The sequence below is a fragment of the Larus michahellis genome, chromosome 1, assembly GCF_964199755.1.
Source record: "Larus michahellis chromosome 1, bLarMic1.1, whole genome shotgun sequence".
NCBI lineage: Eukaryota > Metazoa > Chordata > Aves > Charadriiformes > Laridae > Larus > Larus michahellis.
Window position 1 is genome coordinate 73,156,295 of NC_133896.1, and position 17,214 is coordinate 73,173,508.

At 42.3% G+C, this 17,214-nt stretch overlaps 1 protein-coding gene across 34 annotated transcripts in view; it reads left to right on the plus strand.

The window, feature by feature from the left end:
* The window catches only part of SOX5 (SRY-box transcription factor 5), a 656,593-nt gene that overhangs the window by 474,230 nt on the left and 165,149 nt on the right, over positions 1-17,214 (plus strand). The gene's annotated exons all lie outside the window — the stretch shown is intronic.

The window sequence follows — 17,214 nt, forward strand, 5'->3', positions numbered from 1 at the left end:
AGAAAAGAAAAAAAAAAACCCACACCAGCAAAATGAGAGGGGAAAGGAATGCATTGTTTTAGAATAGAAAATTAATCACTTGGAAATGGACTGGTTATTGTGAAGCAAATGCAGAGAGAGTATTGAACTTGCGATACATGAGAAAAACTACAGAAACTCCTGCCGAGGCTTTTAATGGAAAATACACCACACCGTCTCATTATAAACACAGCTTTGGGAGTGAAGAGTTATAGCAGTGGAGGAAAAGTGGCATTATGGAAATATATATATTTTTTTATAATCACAGTTAATGTAGCTCAGCCTTAATTGAAGTATTGTATGGAGTAGCAGGAACGCATTGTACTAGGGACTCCTGGAATTTGGGTGTTTGGGGTGTTTATATAAAGAAGGACGTAGTATTGCATGCTGATGAAACTAGACTGGTTTAGTGATCAGGAGAACTGCACTGCATCCGTTGAAGCCTGTCCTTACTGACGTTGAAAAATCCATGCGACATACACCTCATCTTTCTTAATCCTCCAAATATTATCTGTGTTTTACATTACAATGCGATATTGTCTGCAAGGATAATGCACTGATGTCACCCTTAGGTCAGTGTTTCCAATTTAGTGACTTGTAGGTGTCTGACTGGAGAATCTACGTTCTTCTGTAGAAGAGTGAATGCTTGAGATGCCTCATTAATTTAACGTAGCTAAGAGACTAGTGAGCTTAAAGGATTTTGTAGTAGCCCCATAGAGAACTACCCAAATGTAATTTAAGTAAGATGGCAGAAACTTTTTATTCCTTTATTTTCTCCAAGTTAGAAATGTTCAAAGTGGTAATAGCTGCTTTTATACGTTTTAAACTTACAAAAAGTGTCTGAAATATATATGGAAACAAGTGTTTCAATTAAACTCAGATCAAGGCTTTGCAGAAGCCTAGCTTTTGTGCAGTGTTCTAGCAATGCACGCCTATGGTGCTCCTTTTTTTTCTTTCTCTAGCAGAAGGTAAATAGGAGAGAGAATAGGGATAAAAAGTACGACACATTGCCTATGAAGTAAAACACAAATCACAGCTGAGCTACACTTCTTCAGCTCCGAATTCTTGGAAAGCCCAATAATTGTCCTCAATCAGTTGTTTTAGAGTTGAATATCATTCACAAGATTCTCTGAGAATTAAAGAATTTCTATTGCCAAATTTAGAACCCACTAATAGGTTCCATGTAGATATAGTAGGAATTTGCAAATTTAGAGGGCAGGTTTCATAGAGATCTGGAAAAAGTTGGCTGCATTGCATTACTCCATTTCACTTCTCTGCCTGAGTTAGAATGAGATCAAGATTATTTTTTTTTTTCAAATAAGAATCTGTTATTTTGGTGAAGAAATGTTATCGTTGATTGAGAAATGCATATTTTACCTTTTTTATGAAAACCAGGCATTTTATATTTTCCTTAATCTCCTGGCTGTATAATAAATTGTATCCTGGCTCTTCTGTTATATATAAGGCAAAAGCTGATGGTGCCATTTTTAGCATTGTTCCATTTTACAATACCTACCCTGCCATCCTTGCAAGGATAGGCATAACGTATTCTATATTATGCCCTAGAGTGTGACCTTTACTTTTTTAATTAGGCTGCCTTTTCTGTACTCCTGATTTAGCCTGCGTTGAAATAACTGGAAAGATGTACTTTGATGTACCAGGAATTAGATGGGACCCTCTGGCTGCATCGTCTGCCATAATAGGGCTCAAGAAATACATGAGCAAATGGGAAAGTTTCCCAAAGATGTATGATGCTCTGTGAGAGACTTGGAAGGTTAGCCTCCATTTTACACCAAGTGTCTATTAGGGCACTTCCATTTCTTTAGCAAGGGAGTGGGAAGCTGCGTAAATTGGTGTTGTAGTGCTTAGTGGCTGTGCACATATAACCAGGAGGCTCAGAGTTTAGTTGAGTGGTTAGAAGATAGGAGAGAAGGGAGGCCAGCACAGAATAATTCTTTCTTTCTCTTCTGTTCCTCCCTGTAACCATTGTATTTTACGTGGCATTTGACCATGGCTATTTGTCATTCATGTGGCTTATTCCCCTCTCTGCCCCCCGAATGCATTGGAAAATGCCGTTGAAGAGGGAAAGGGGGACATGGGAGGGCATGATTGTGTGGGTTTTGCCAATTGCAACTCTTAAGACTTTGCTGAAAGCTGCAGTCATCAGTGTGGTTATGTGATACAGAAATTTATTCCATCAGCTTTCAAGGTATAGACTGCTTTCATTTACGCCATAGCATCCCCCCAGGATTAAGTCATTTGTTGCTCTGGCATTCTCTTAAAGACTGGTCACAAAAGAGAACTTTCTGAACAATGGGCCTGTTATCCCATTCAGCCTTTTCTGATCTATTAAATTCCCTGTTACACCATTCTGCAATTACTCCAGACCCCACCTTCCCAGACCCCCTGTTCTCAAGCAATCTGGGAATTTGCCCTTGTCATTTGCCTCACTCCACAGGAGCCCCACATCCCTCTGTTTCCCCACCCCACTTTTGATATTGATTCTGGGTCCTTTTCTGTGCCTGGCGTACTCACATGTATTTGGTATGACTCTGCTTTGTACCCGCATACCAGAGAAGCCTTTAATACATGTTTACTCAAAGACTTCTCTATCTTATTCAGAGAGAGGTAGGTTTAAAAGAAAATATTTCAGTCCCAGTTTTGTCTCAAGATTGAAAAAGAAAAGCTGAATCACGCGTGGTTCTTTTTCCAAACATCTCTTACTGGATACAGAACAAATCTGTGTGTAAACTGCATCCTGTTGAGCACAGTGTCTGCAAAGAGAGGTAGGTGCCATACATAAGAGGTGAATGTAAGTCACAAAATTAAATCGCAAAAGATACGATTTCCATATAACAGTTTGATAATGTTATTATGCAGGCAGAGTTCGTTAACCTATTTTAAATGTGTCAATGTTAAAACTGAGGCACAGTTGATAATAGGCTTGGATTGATTTCTTTTTTCACAGCAGTACCAACAGCTCTCTGACTGAAGTAATTTCAGTGCAAACATTAAAATGTAGCTGAGTTACTTAGGGACTTGGAGGTAGTTTGAATCACAGTTCAGAGCTACCCCACAAAGATAAAGACAGGAGAAGACAGAGCCAGGAATCCCAGCAGTAAAGCTGCACAGACCTGTTCTTTGGGTTCTTTCACAGATCTGTTCTTTGGTCCAGTATGCTTTTCATTTAGAGATTTGGTCTTTCTTTGAAGGAGCTATCATTCCCCAAAAGCACCCACTTTTACTGTCAGAAGGATCATTTTTAGGTCTTGCAAGATTGCGTTCCTGAGTATAGGTCCAGGTCCTTATAAGGATTTATCTCACGAATTCTCAGATCATGCATTATGATCCTGTATCCCGTTCCTTTACTCAGTTATAACCCAGTCAACATTTGAGATCATAGTCATAGAGGGAAGTCTGGGTTTGTTTTTTCTTTCGATAGGTAGATGTGGTCCCATCGAGGGTTTTGAATATGAGGCCAGAGCCTTAGGAGAGATAGGGCAGTGATTAGAACTTCAGATCCATAAAGACCTATGTTGTTGACCTAGGTGATTTGCTGCTTTCTGTACCAGTCAGAGCTTTTCAGAAGATGCCATGTTCCTCTTGTAGCCATGGATGGTAGAAATAATCAAGATGAGAACGCAGATAGAAAGATCACTGGTACCAGATTTCTGTGTGATAAAACCAAGTGCAGCTTCTGCTCATTTGCAGCAGAAGCCAGAAGTCTTGTACCATCACACCTTAGAAGCGAAGAACGAATGAGATCTTGAACTGCAGATGTTGCACCTTGGAAAGTGGTCCCTTCCAAGTGTTTCTTCATCTGAACTTCTTTGTTCTGCTTCAGTTCGCTGATCTTGTAGGACTACGCAGGCAAATGCTTTGGAATTGCAAAAAAGAATTGGTTTTGTTTATGAGAAAGACCTCGTTTCAGTCATCCTGAAGCACTAGAGGCAGGCCTCCTCAAACAGGTAGTTTGAGAAACCTGGGAGGATGAGTACGCCTACTCCTTCCTTGTTCTTCAACGGAACAAATTAGCTCCCAGAGCCACAAGGACAAGTTGGTTGGACAAAGCAGGAGAAGGATAACTCTAGGTGTCAGTTGATGAGGTAAGTAGCACAGAGATAAGGGGACTGTTGCTTGTTTTAGAGTAACTCCCATTCATCAGAGGAAATGTTGACATTCTCCATATTTCTGGGGTCTGTGTTCTTTTTACCAGGGAGACTGTAGTGCCTCTTGATTGTCATCATTGTGTAAAGAGCTGCTCAGTGAATGACCTTAATTCTTGGGAAGGTATTCTGTTCTTGCCCTGCATTCACCTTACTGGTCCTCGGTGATTCATGAAGCCATCCTGAATGCAGATGATCTTTCTTGTGGAACTGGACAACTATTTGCAGAGGAAGTTGTGTCATCCTGAGGTGAATGGAGGAAGTCTGAGTTTTCTAAAATAGTCTGAAATACTTCTGCTGCAGGGTATGAGTGAGATTCCTCTCTGATAAAAAAGAAATAAGATTTTGTCCCTTTGTCCCAGTGCTGGCAATGATTTGAAGGCATAGTTTTTGCTTGAATCTAAATCCTGTTGTCTTTTCTGATAGCAGAATTTCGTGGTGTAGCTCCTTACCTCCTCTCTTTCATGTTTACCCAGGCTGCTGCAGTTATCTATTGGATGGCTGGGGAAAGGGGGAGCTCGATGTTTGTGACCATTTTCAATAGTCAGGGAGTGGCTGCAGAGTTGCCCTGACTCTCCTACTCCTTCAGTGCATTGTGTAATATAACTACATTTGGGATTTTGACAAATGAGTCCCCTTTCTTAGTCTTGTTCTTTCCTTGTTCTCAGTATTGTTTTCTTTGCCTCTATTTTCTTTTCCCCTCTTGGACTTTTCTGCTTTTACTTTCTGACTTTCCTTTCCCCTTGTCTAGAGCTATTACGTTAAAGAGCAATGCATAATGGACTTCCTCTGACTTCTCTTTGCTTATTTGGGGATTACCTGTCACAACTGTTACGTGGCTGAACCACCCGTGTATCTCGATGTTATTCCCTAACTCAGGAGTTAAAATGCTTGATCAAAAGGAAACCCAATGTATTTCCTCTCCCTATTTACGCCGAAAATAGCAGAGTCCAAAAAATCCATGAATGGAGACAAGTGAGAACAAACAGAACAAGTTGTCAGGGCAGATGGAATGCTGTACTTCGGTGGAGAAGCCTGTGTGCAAATCTTGGAAGATTATTTTAAGCAAGTCCAAAGATGACATTAGCTTTAATAATTTCTACTTAATTTGACATAATGATTCCATGCAAATATCATTTACATCACAAGTAGCAGTCTGATTTACTGTGAAGCTACCTGCACTTCAGAAGCTTTGATTTATAGTGTACATCTTTTTTTTTATTATTATTATTGTTCATGTCTTTCTGGCATCTGGCAATCGATGATTGAGATTTTGTTTTCACATATGTTGTGCAAGAGGAGTTCAGGATGTGTAGTTGTTTAGCATCAGGCGTATGTGCTTTAATTCTCACTTCCAGTGGTAAAACAGTCTGTCATATTTTTAAAGAGAATAGAAATCTCAGCCTACTGTGTGTTTTCTTGGTTGTTTCAGGGGAATATCCTTTACAGTTTTCTATTTTCAATTTTTAAAATCCTTTTAATGATTTTATTAACATCCCAAATGAGTATTTTATGGTTCTTTGAATGTTATCGGTAGGTTCAGATTATAATAGTACACATTTACTCGTAGGAAGTACGCAGACAGTCCGATGACTGTAGCCCTTTCACTACACAATTATGTCAATTTATAATTTAACTAAATAGGTCTAGATGTTCAAAAGATATATATGCTCTTACTTCAATTTGATAACGTACGACTCTAAACCAACCTGTTCCATGATATATCAATAATTTGATGGTTCTTAGCATTATATTTTCAACTTTCAAGAGTATTTGCCCTTCCAGATGACTGACTTGCTGGTTTACTGATTTTATTTGGACATGGAATTGCCTGATTTGCCTTCGTATTTACCTGGTTTGCCAGGACAGGGGCAATACAGGGTTTGCATTTGATGGAGCTTATCTGTTATATACAGTTTATTAATTAAGTGACCTAAACTAGTAAATAAATGTGTGCGAATGTGTGTATTCATTATTAGGATGAGAAAACATTTTGGTACCTTTTTTTTTCTCCTCGCCATAACAGGTCTGAGTGCATCATTTAAATGGGTGCAGTCACTTTCATTTAAGGGAAAATTAACTTTTCCTCCATGTGCCATTGTTCTCTGAAGAGGATTATAATACAGTTGGTTAAATGCTAAGAAGGGTAAAGAAAAATTATGTTAACCTCAGAAGAGGGAATGTCTTATTTATTGCCTAACCTTGTAATTATCCTGCAAAAATAGATACTGGGAGGGGGAAACCTCTTCTTTTTGTCCAACTTCCACCTCCCCTTACTCTCACTGTCACTCCTGGCAGCGTAACTAATGGTCATATCTGGATCCAGCCCTCCCCACCTCCGCTCCGCTGACATCATAAATTATCCAGATCTAAATGGACAACATTCATTAGCTGTGCACTTTACAGAAAGAGCCAGCTCAGGAGCTAAGCGCTCGCCCATTTTTATTAAAAGTTAAAAAGCTCCTTGCTGTCACGGAAAGGGGAGGTTGGAGGAGGTACAATGGAGGACAGTGCCGCAGAGCTAATAAATAAAAATAATAACTATTACCATTGGTCGAGTGACCCAGGGAGAAGAGCACTACCGAGCCATTTGTTGTTCCCTTTCACTTGTCAACAGCAGTGGCTTAAAAGCCTTCGCCATTGTTCAGGGCCTAATAGCACCTGTTGGGAAGATAGGAAGACAGCTGTCAAAAAAAAAAAGAGGAGGAAAAAAAAAAAAAGAAAAAAAGAGGGTGGGGGAGGAGGGTGGAAACCGATGATTAGTTCAGTAACATGCACTTCGGTGCAGCTGCAGCAGGACATTTCGTGACTTCCATTGGGAAGTGAGGCTCTTCCTCCCCCATCCCAGCCCGCCGGGCATCCCAGCGCTCAGCGGGATGGGAGGTGTTGAGCCCAGAGCATCCAGGGGTGCTGGACGAGGGGAACGGAGCCGTGCCTGCCGATTTCCGAGAGCAGTGAGAGTTAACCGAAAAAAAAACCCAAACCAGGCCTCAACAGCAGAAGTTGCAGCTTTGTGACAAGAGTGCTTGTTTCACTTTCTTTTTTCTTTTTTATTGCTTTCTTGTGTTGGCAAATAAGGCTCCTCTTCCCTCTTTGTCAAGGTACAATCGACATGTAAGGAAGGCCAAGAGGGACGGAGCCCTGGGTACAGCAGCTCCCTTTGCAGCTGATCATCCGGAGGCCAGAGCCGCATACTTTTTGGTGGTGGGAAATAATGGCTGTGGCAAGGGCTGAAAGCTAGGCTATTTAGAAAATTGTCTCCTCAGCTTCATCACATGTCGTCTTTGCTTTTGTCATTTTGAGGAAAATCATGAGCACTTCAGGACTCATTTTTTTTCCATTTTTGTAAAAGTGGCTTTGAGATTTTCAGGTAAAAATGCTATAGTAACTGTATGTGAAGGGTTACATTGTTGCTGTTGAATTTAGGATTTGAGAAGTGGAGAGGTTGAGCTTCAGAAGGATTTCCTTGAAATTCTAGCCCAACGTTATAGTTCTCAATTTGTGTTTTACAGTTATTCAGATTGTGTACTTTTTGGCTCTCTTGGGGTTTTGTTCTAGGTTTTTTTTGAGAATTTTTTTAGGTTTTTTTTTTAATTACTTAAAAAGAGACAGATCAGCACAAAAGATCTTTTCTGTCAAAGGATAAACTGTGGAATCTTCCTAGAACGTCTTTAATGATGTGTCAATACCCATAAAAAGTTAGTGTATAGTCATCTCGCCGAATGCTTTTTTTAAGCCCTCTTGCTTATTAAGGATGTGCTGAAGATGTAAAAAATTAGCAGATGAAAAACATTGCCCTCTGTTAATATTAACAAGATATTATGGTCCTTTAATTAGAAACTGGCTCTTTCGGTACCACTAACACAAAAATGTATTTCACGGGAATATGTATTTCAGGGGAGTATCTCTGTCCAACTGAGACAGAAAAATAAAACTGAAGTGAAATTTAATGGTATTTAATTCCAGATGTCTCTGTTTTTATGTTGTTACTCTTGAAATAGTCTCTGGAAATATTAAAACATCTTTGTGGTTTCAGAATTTCAGTGAAGCTCAGGCTTGGTATAGTGCCTCCTTCTGTCAACTGACAGGTTTTTTTTACTGGGTGGACCACTCCTGAGAAAATCAATTCCTTCTTTCATTTAGAGATGTCTGGAATTAAAGAGGCATTAGAAGGTTGAAGAACATAGATTAGGACAAAATTCTCTTTTTTCATGTGTAGGAGAATTTTTTTTTATTTTGTTTTACTGTTGCCCTTCTTTTCATAGGGATTCCTACTGGTGTAATTGTAACATCAATGACAAACGAAAAGGTTGCTGTTCAGGTGTTTGAAAGCGAGTTACTCTGTTTCATTTGTTATTTTTGTATGTCAGGAAGGTGCGGGGAATGTTTTTAAAATTTAGCTTATTTTTTTAAGTTTGGTAAGGTTAAATAACTTGCTTCCTTCTTGGCTGTTAATTTAATTAGGGATGAAGAAAATGGTGGTAGCGGGGAGCTGGGACCATTCTAAAGATTATGTATGCTGAAAAAGATGTTCCAGCAACAGTTGTGCCAGTGCAATGCCGCATTTGGCAGAATGCGTTCACGATTGGCTCTTTCGGCCAACTCACTGGCCTGGATCTCCAAAGGCAGTCGGGAGCCTAATTCCTTTCCAGAATGAGACTTATGCTCCTGAATGCTTTTGGGAATCCAAAGCACTGAGCCCCAACAAATTTCAGTGACAAAAGATATATTGTCCTGTGGATGGCATCCAGTGCCATTCACAGTGCCTCTGTGTGCCCTTCTCTGGGGGACACAGTTGCTCTGCTGCAGGACGGGAAAGGCAGAGATTGAATCAATTCTCTGCTGTTAAGGACCGGCCACGTCCTACTATGTGTTTGCAAGGACAAGGATTTAGATGGAGGATATCTGAGCAGTGACTACAAACTACGCTGTTCCAGTGTTTCTTCAGAATAATTAAGCTGTAGTGGTTTGGGGGGGTATCCTGCGCGTAGCACAGCCCCATCTCCGTGCAAATCTGAGCCACCCAGCGGCAGGCGACTCCAGGCTTGATGTGGAAGGCCAGATTCACGGAGGTGTGAGCAGAGCACGCCACTGTCCAGCTGCCCTGGCACACAAATATGAATGCCACCCACCCCCGCAACAGTGGAGCAGGTGGCAATTATCATACAGCAGCTTGCAACCCTAGATTATTATTATTTAGAGGGTAATCAACGTACATTTAGTAGCCTTGATGGGGTCTGTTGTCACTAAGGTATGTAAGGCAATGAAGGATGTACTCCGCAAGTTACTGTGCTGGAAGTAACAGAGATTGAGACGGAATTGCCTGTTGTTCTGAGGTGAGAGTGGGCATGCAGGGTTGCTCCCCGGCTCAACGCTGTGTTTGTGAAAGAGGTGGTTTTGTTGGCTGTGCAGGCCTCAGAAAGGCTTTGTGGACATTTTATCGACGTAGACGTGGCCAGTCCAGAAGAGTGTATGACAGACAGACTTTTAGAAATACCTGAATTCTTCACGTTCTGAAAGCAGACTCTGTCCAGAAGCTGTACGCCAATAAAGGGGATGGAAGCTGAGAAAATCTTGACTGTTGCCTGTGTATCCCCAAAATGAACATAGGCTCTGCTGCTGGGAGATTGAAGGGCTGGCAGAAGGTATTACGTGACAGGCTTCATTTCTTTGCATTGTTCATGTCATATGTGGAGTGTGACACTGCTCCTGGAGTAGGTGCTCATTTGTTGAAACAAGACGGCCTGAAAAGTACACAGCTAACGGTGCAACTGCCAGTGCATTCAGGTGATGGAAACTATTAAAATTTCAGACAATAGCCTGACTGTTCCTGAGGGTGTAGTTGAATGAGATGCTGGTTTTGGCCACAAACCTAGCTTAAGAAGTCCCCGTGCCCTCCCCCTGTCCTGCTTAGCCATGTGTTCCTGCCTTGTGCTGTGGTTTGCTGGCTCCTCGCTTACATCCTAAGGGATAATTAGTTCAACAACTGGTAGTATAGTGTATCTGAAAACTAGTCGAACCTTTTCTTCCTTGTGTTTTTAGGTAGCTTTCTTGTAAGACTGGCAGTATGCATTGGTGAGCAGTTGTAAAAATAACTGCTTGTGTATTTGTAGATAGAGGAAAATCATGTTTTTAGTGGCATTTATAGATTACTGATTTTGATTTTAAGATCTTGAATAATGTCTTTATTGTGCTATGGAACCTTTTCTGGCTATGTGAATTATTTTTTTTAGCACAAGAAGCAGTACTCTTGTGCCAGAAATCACAATGAAAATGTCTTATCGTTCATATAGTGTATACTTCATTAATGCAGCATGATGGATATTGCAAAAGAGAGCCAGCAACTGGAAAACAAGTGTTGTATTATTAAGCATACACAAAATCATGCAAGTGTGTGCAACAAGAATACTGTGGTAAGCTGATGTCATTGTGCACCGCAGGTAACTGCAGTCACCTGTGGATACAGAAGCTGATTTTGTCCTCTGAAATAAAATGCTACGGGAGCTAACATGTGGACGGGGTGGGATTGGAGATTCCAAGAGCAGGAAGGCTGGTTATCCCTGGCAGAGAAGGGAGCTTTTTAGTAGGTTTGGAAGCCACCCACGGACATATGTAGCCCAGCTGTTTTCTGCACAGTGGTTGTGATGGAGTGGTATAGTAAGAGTCGTACTGTGATGTGCTGGCCAGAGCACCATAGCTTCCTAATATCTCATCAAAACTTGAACACTTTGTTCTCCTCTGTGAGTTTGTGCCCGAAGACCGAAAAAGATTTTGTATATAAGAAAAAAAGCCAAGAAAGAACCCAACAGCACGCTACTTTCTGCCCAGTCAGAGAAGCCCCAGGTCTTATTTTACTTAGCACCATATTTTTGCTTATCATACCTGAGCAACTATTGTCCTACATTTGAAAACTATTTACTTTCATAGAGGTGTTCCCTACTGTCTTCTCCAAAAGTCTAAAATGCTTTTAGACTGGTGAAAAATTGCAGTACTTCCTGGAAGGCAAGAGAAAAATGTATGTCGTGTGGTCTTTGATTTCCAAATTTAAATACATTCTGTGTTGTGCCTGCTCATGATTCATAGTGTCTTGCCTAGCTGCAAGTAGTTCCCTAAAAGCATGATTCTGTTGATGGAGAACCATATGTGTATGCAGATGCTGTATGTCTATGTAACCTGCTGATACCAACCATTTCTTCATAATAGTTGCTTTATTTTCTTTGCTATGAAAATTGTTTCTGCTTTTGTATAGGTAAGACCTTCGTAATAAAAAATGGGTGCATAAAAAGAGAAATTTCTTGTGTCTGCATGTGTGCTTGTCTGCTCTTTTAAAGGAAGAGTAGAAATCTGCCCTTAGTCTTCTTTCCTGATTTAAACCATAAAGTGTTAATTGTGGTGCCTGAACCCAAAACAGGGTGCCAGTGGGGTGGCGCGTAGATAGGTGAGGCTTGTAGAAATGGTGAGTGGCACTGTGGCCAACAGGTGTAACGTATTTATGACCGTAGCAGAAGAAAAGGGTGACTAATGGATGGAGGGTATTTGCCAGCTCTTTCATAATATAAAGGAAGGTGCTTGCCAGAAGTGGAAGGTATATCAGCCAATGCTAAAGTTTATTCATGATCATTTGTGCCGACCAAATACTCCTTCCTCTAGGAATGACATGTGTTGGCAGGAAATGTCTGGTGGTCTGGCTAGGTATCGAGCAGCTCCTGGCTTCTCTCCACTCCACTACACTTCATGTCATCATCCTTGCTGAGGCCAAACATCTTTCTTTTACTTTGTTCTAAGGAGTCTCTCTCTCTCATCCCAGGACAAGAGCTGTTCACAGCAGTTATGAAGGAGGGAGCACTTTGGGCATCTCCTTGGGAGAACACCCATGCTCAGACATCCAGACACCATGCAAGTGGAAGGCTCCAGGACTCATGTTGTTCCTCTAACTTGCCAGTCGATGTAGCTCAGCCTCCTTCCCTTTCATTGTAGTTGTCTCTTCTTTATAATGTCAGAGCTTTGCTCTCCCCTTTCCTCTTCAAATATGGCTTTTCTGGAAGTGCCTCATGGGAGGAGCCCCCGTCCCGCACCTTGTTTTACAGCATTATGGAATTACATTCCTTTCTCTGGAAGCAAGCAGCTGCATGAGACTGAAGTTTGCTTTTAGTAAATAATCAGCGGGAGCAGAAGGAGGTGATAGGAAGAGATTTGGCAGTGAAGACCATTCTAAGCTTTTATAAGTGGATTTCCAGGACTGTGACCCTGGAGCATGGATTGAAAAGAGCTACCGGAGAGGTTAGGCCTGAAGGGAACGGTGCATTGTGTGACTGTGTTTTTGGAAGACTGCCGAGGCAGGTTCAGGTACACGTGCATCTGCGCTGCCACTGAATTGAGAGTAGGATTAGGTCACTCCCGAAGGGGAGTTACGGTGCCTGAAAAAAAATAACGCAACTTCTGGAAGTAGCCTGTATTAAATAGTCTATCTATTAAAAGTCTATCAGACAGTGCTAAAAATGGTGCCTCTTACTATGGCTTTGTATCCTTGGCCGCTTCCTGGAAACAAACTGCTCCTTTCTCAGTGTGAAAACTTCTAAGTCTTGTGAGTAAATAAGTCAATGAAGCTATATTTAAACATCAAATACAGAAGTAGAGGGGCAGTGGCATGCTTGTTAGCATCCAAGAAGTTAGGTTAAAAAGTGATTTGATGATAATTTGCTTAGCTGCTTTGCTTTCCAGTACTGTCAGAGCGATTCAGCACATGTATACGTGTGCCCAACACGTATGGATGTACACGTGCATCCCTACATGCAAATCCGAGCGGTTAACGTGGGACGGTTGCACCACTGAGAAAGTGGTTTCATTCCGCGCGCTGGAGGCCTGCGTGAGAATTAGGGGCTGCTGGCATCTGTCTCCAGGTCTCATTGTTGCAGCTGAGGGAGTCAGCCTCCATGGTGCTTGGCACGGGAGGGAGAGAGCAAGTGAAGGAGGGAGAGCAGCGGGGCTGGGGGACACGGAGGAGCCAGTGTGCTGCTGCCACAATGGCTGGCACGGTCGGAGGGCCGTTCACCGGTGGGCACTGCCATACCCAGTGATGCGGAGAAGCATATACAAGCAACAGAGGCAAGGGTGAAACAAGAAAAACAAAATGCACCGTAAATATCTCTAGAAAGAGCTAATGACTGGTAAATGTGCTCAACAGAGACAGCAGAACTCATTTTTGTAGATTAATTTGTATCTCTATTAATTCAGTCAAGTCTCCTCTTTGCCAGCATTTACTTAATGGTTCCTGTTATTCTTTCCCTCACGGTCTTTCTTTTTGGTGCCCTACCGGTAATCCTCTTCTATAACAACACTTAACACTTTTCACAGTGTTTCTGGAAGGAAACCGTTTCCCAAACATTAATGAATTACTGTTCACAAACAACCCGTGAACAACTCTTTTTGTAGACGTATTCATACTGTGCTGTGGATAGGCTTGGAATTGTTTTACTGTGTGCCTTAGGAGCTACCCTGCAAATAAGGAATGGGGGGGGGGGTCTTCTCAGCTCAAGTGGGGCTCAGAAGAAGTGGGGCTAATCCCGGGTTCCTCTCAGAGATGGAATTAGGAGATGGTCTGAAGAGTCACGATACTCAGAACGGCAGAACGCATTGTGAAAGGCTTTTTGGAAATGCTAACATAGATTATCGTGATACATGCTTGTCCTGATGCAGATCCAAAACCTGTCACAATATAGTTCAGATTTTGGATGTAGCAACATTGTTCCGGTGAATCCAAGAGGAGAGAAATAGGGATCAGGAATAGCAGTTCCCGTGTGCAGGCCACCTTTCCCGATTTCAAGCTGCGCATTACATGTGCAAGCATTAAAGTTTTACTGACTTTCTAATAAATCCAAAGAACGAGTGCCTGACAAGCAAGATACAGTGTTTATTTCTTTTCTTAACTTGAGAGCCTCATCTTCCCAATGAAGTCTAAAAAAGAACTGAACAAAAGATGACTTTGTTTCTGTATAATTTATGAAAGCTCTACAGTTGTAACCTTTTAAACAGTTATTTTTATTTAAGATGTGTAAATTTCAAATCTTTTTTTTAATGGGGTACATAAATGACATAATAAATGTTTGTTTCCAAGATATGGTGCATAATGTATTTCACAAGCAGTTACTGAAATGTGATAGGTTGAGTATATGAATAGCGTATTTTATGTAAGTACAATATGTTAACACAGTATATAATAGAATTAAACTAGCTGTAATTAAATATAGCTCTTTAGCTCTGTAAAGCTATGGGGTGGGGAAACTATTGTCTTTCAGAATTAAAGTTCTTTTTAAGTATTAGCAGAAGGACAATTATTTGCTGATTCTGTATCAAAACTCTGTTGAAGTGCCTTATGTAAAAATTGCAGTTCAAGTCAAGAGAGGTTTGAAACTAAGTTAGTACATCAATTAAATATGATTACACGTTTTTTTCTGAAGGAAAAAAAATCCATATAATATTATTTTAAATAGTTAACATACAGTATTTCAACAGGGGAAACGCTGATTAGATCACCACAATCTATTTTATGCCATCAGCATTGCTGAGGGGCTTATAATTGTGTTAAATTTTCATATTACTCATATTCACACATTAATGAACAGATGCATTGTTACTATTGGGATTTTGCCATTTGGCCTTTCACATCTCTAATCACGGTTTCCTACTGCGATCCTTTACCGTTCTCGCAGAAATTCAGTCATTGATACATGGCCATCCCTTAACGCCTTCATTATTCTCCGCTCGTTTTGCCGCCGGAATCACCGGCGGAGTCGGGATGCGGGCTGGGGGGGGTGGTGGTGGTGCAGGGGACACTCGGGAGGGACGGGACTCTTGCCACTGAGTAAATACCATTTTTATTGAGAAAGCCGATTGTCCCCCACCTCCAACCCCCCTCCCGGCAAGGGAAGACCGGGCCCGATCCCGGCGCCGCTCCCCGCCGCTCCGCAGCCCCGTCCGCGGGGGAGCCCCGATCTTCCCCGCTGTGCCAATGCCCCGCTAGCCCCGGCGAGCGGCTACTGTTGCTTTAACGCGGCAAGTTAGAGAGCAGACTTGCGTTCCTTGACGAGCGCACCGTGGCGAATATTTTGTCTAGCTGCAGGGGGAAAAAAAAAAATAAGGAAAAAAAAAAAAAAGCAAGCGGCTTCGCGGCGGACTTTGCTGACAATAGACTTAAAAGTAAGACGGGCTGCTTTTGGGTGCCTGGAGGCTTGCGGAGCCTATTGTCAGGCTCTACAATGGATTTCTTATTGCCGCATTCCTTGCCTTTGCAAAGGTTTGTTAGCTTTTAATGACTGACAGCCCTCTCCTGCAAATACCGCATTTGCTCTGGCCTGTTTACACGCTACTCGGGAATTTTTTGAAAAGCTTAAGGGGGGGAAAAAAAAAAGGGAGGGAGGGCAAAAATTAAAAAAAAAAAAAAAAAAAGCAAGCGGCGGCGTTTATTTGACCTATTCAGGTGCGTTTGGAAAACTGGTTTCCTTCGTGGGTGCTTAACAGGGGACGTAGAAACTTCAGAAGTGGCTGTGTAAGTGCCCAGAGCCTGGCGGCATCTCCGGCTCCTCGGCCCCGGCACGGAGATGTTCATTGCGCGGCAGCTTCTCCCCCTCTATTCCGTAAGGATTTCATTGCAGTTTCAGGGTTTCGGCCAGAAAAACTTGCGTTCGGGCAGTGCCGGGCGACTGAGCCCGTGGGTAGGGCAAGGAGCGACGGATGCGAAAAGAGGACGGGCGCGACAGCCCACCGCTCGGAATATTGGCGAAAATGGGTTATACAGGCGAAAACTGGAGCGTTGCAACGTGTATAAAAATGTTGCGGGGGGGGGGGGGGCGGGGGGAAGCCCCAAACCAATCTCTTCTGCTGGAAATGGGATTCTGCTAATTGCTACGCTGTCAGCGCCCAGCGAGATGCAGCGCGGGGCTGTGTGTGCGCACGGGTGTCCGAGGCAGCGGGAGTCGGGGGGGGGGGAGTGGGGGTGTTCCTAAAGCAAGGGTGCATCCGTGTGCCCGTGTCCGCCTCGCTATTCACGCGTTAGTACCGTACTGCGAGTGGTCGGTTTAAGGGGAGGGTGGTCTCGCTGCGTCCCTCGGGGGTGACAGGCGCCTTGTGGAGGGAGAGGGGCAGAAGGCGGCGCTGGGTGCGCGGGGAGGGCGGCCCGGCCCCGCCGAGCCCCCCCCCCCCCCCCCCGCTCCCCCCGAGGGTGCGCAGCCTCTGCGTCCTCCCAGCTTTAAGTTGGGGCTTCCAAGAAAGGAGGCGGAATTAGCCAAACAAGATAATGAAGGTTGCTCGTAATGGTTTTTACTGTGGGGAAAATTAACCAGTTGCTAATAATTGTATGGTCTCTAGGCCAGACGGTCCCTTTGATAAGTTAACATGTACTCCCTTTATGCTCCTGGTAGGGGGTAAACAAATGCCTGAACAAATACAAATACACATAAACACAAATGTGGAGAATAGCAGTATATGTCTTAGATCCAGATAATAAGTGTGGGTATTGTTATTTAGATGGCGCATACTGGGACACTTATCTTTTAGTACACTCCATTTTCTAACTGAATGCAGTGCTAATCGTGGGATTGAAAGCTATTGTAATTGTGTACCCATCTAAATGCTGACAAGAATATACAATTACATTGTTTGGAATTGAGTTTAATGTTCTCTGAATTTTATTAGCATTTATATTTACTTATGCATTAAAATTCTACACAAAAAGAGGTCAGAATACAAGAGTTACAGACATAAATATCAGACCCATCCACACCCTCACCGCATTTTTCCTGAAAATACTGAACAAATATATTTTATTTTATTTTATTTTAAAGGAAGTGATAGAATCTGAAATGAGCAAATAATGGGTTTCCATTCTAAGCAATGCCTTTTCTCCCTCCGGATTTTGCAATCTTTTAAAGCTTTTTTCATACCCAACTTTTTATTATTATTTATAATGTGCATGTTACTGGAAAATCTTTCCACAGTATGCTTACCACCACACGATGTTTAAACACACATTATA